The sequence below is a fragment of the Canis lupus genome, chromosome 2 (assembly GCF_003254725.2).
Source record: "Canis lupus dingo isolate Sandy chromosome 2, ASM325472v2, whole genome shotgun sequence".
Classification (NCBI taxonomy): Eukaryota; Metazoa; Chordata; class Mammalia; order Carnivora; family Canidae; genus Canis; species Canis lupus.
Genome location: NC_064244.1, coordinates 67314564 through 67316574, shown reverse-complemented (window position 1 = coordinate 67316574; position 2011 = coordinate 67314564). Strand labels below are relative to the sequence as shown.

The 2011-nt window shown below is 46.1% G+C and overlaps 1 pseudogene; it reads left to right on the top strand.

Annotated features, from left to right (window-relative positions):
- The first annotated feature begins 430 nt into the window (after nucleotides 1-430).
- The window catches only part of LOC125754184 (proliferating cell nuclear antigen-like), a 5043-nt pseudogene continuing 3462 nt past the window's right edge, over nucleotides 431-2011 (top strand).

Below are 2011 nucleotides of genomic sequence, written 5' to 3'. Positions count from 1 at the left end.
GAGAGAGAGCGTGCGCGCGCGCACATGAGTGGGGGGAGGGGCAGAGGGAGAGGGAGAAGCAGATTCCCCACTGAGCAGGGAGCCCAAGGACCCAGGGCTCCATCTCAGGACCCTGGGATCGTGACCTGAGCTGAAGGCAGATGCTCAACTGACTGAGCCACCTGGGTGCTCCTGGATGTCGGCATTTTATTTTATTTTAAATATTTTATTTATTTATTCATGAGAGACACAGAGACACAGGCTGAGGGAGAAGCAGGCTCCCCTCACGGAGCCCCATGCAGGACTTGATCCTGGACCCTGGATCACACCCTGGGCCAAAGGCAGATGCTCAACTGCTGAGCCACCCAGGCATCCTGGATGTTAGCATTTTAAATATGCATATTCTTTGACCTAGAACCTCTTATTCTAGGAAATCTCTTTTACAGGAATGTAGGAAAGCGATGGGGAAGGAAGGGATGGATGTAAATGGGGAGACCAGAACCAGGCTGAACCCACCAGCAAGAGCTAGCACCCCACAGGTAAGAACTGGAACCCTTGCTGGTTTTTCTTGCTTCCAGTCATGCTGATGTAGGTGTCCTACAGAAGCCAGGGCCCTTTGTCACAGAGCAAAGGACAGGCACTTGGCCCAGGAGTCAAAGAAGCTGATGGTGGGTCTGGGGGAAGGTAGAGAAGTTGCAGGTCCAACTGCTGCTTCACCTCAAGGAGGTAAGTCAGCAGGTCACCAGCGATGTGTATGAACTAGAAAATCTATTTTCCTTCTGCCCTCCAAATCTCCCCTACGGCCCACTCTACAGGATGTGTAGTTCAGCCCAGCCAAGCTGTACATTACAAATTGGCCATAAGAATGGATATTTGTCCATGCATCATTGTACTAGGAAAATCAGAAACAACTGTAATGACCATTGTCAGGGGAATGGTCGTTAAAGTTATCGTGTACATATACCATGGAATGCCATGCAGCTCTTAAAAACGATGAGATCACCACAGTGAGATGCCACTACACCCCCACCACAATGTCTAACATGAATAAAATTAACAATACTAAATGTCAGCAAGGATGGGTAGTAATTGGCACTCTTGTACATTGTTTTTGGAAGTGTAAAATGGTACAACCACTTCGGAAAATAGTGTAATATTTTCTAAAAACTAAACATACACCTACCCTATGAACCAGCAATTCTATTCTTAGGTATTTACTCAAGAGAAACAAAAAGTTTACATGTAGTGATCTTCCTGGGTCTCAGGCTTTCACTCCTGCCTCTGCACGTTCACTCTTATCCTGTGACACCCAAGCTGGCTACAACTTTCTCCTTATCTCTGCCTGCAGCTGCATCCTTGCAACTCTGCCATCATGTTCCAGGTGTGCCTGGTCCAGGGCTCAGTCCTGAGGAAGATGCTGAAAGCATTTATGGATCTCATCAATGAAGCCTGCTGGGACCAAATTTGGAGCCATGTAAACCTGCAGAACACAGACTCCTCCACGGCCTGCTCCTTGGTGCAGCTCACCCTGCGCTCCCAGGGCTTTGACTCCACCACTGCTACCACAGCTTGGCCGTGGCGTGAACCTCACCAGCATGTACAAAATACTAAAATGTGCAAGGAATATCTCGTTTACATTAAGGGCTGAAGATAATGCGGACACCCTGGCACTAGCATCTAAAGCTCCAAATCAAGAAAAGTTTCCGGATAATGAAATGAAGTGAATGGCTTTTGATGTGGAACAACTTGGAATTCCAGAACAAGAGTATAGCTGTGGAGTAAAGACACCGTCTGGTGAAGTTGCATGTACATGGCGACATCTCCATCATATTGGAGATGCTGTTGTAATTTCCTGTGCAAAAGACAGAGTGAAATTTTCTGCAAGTGGAGTACTAAGAAATAGAAATATTCAGTTGTCATAAACAAGTCATGTCAATAAAGAGGACGAAACTGTTACCATAGAGATGAAGGAGCCCGTTTGGCTAACTTTCACTTTGATAGCTGAACTTTTTTTTTTTTTAATTTTTTTTAA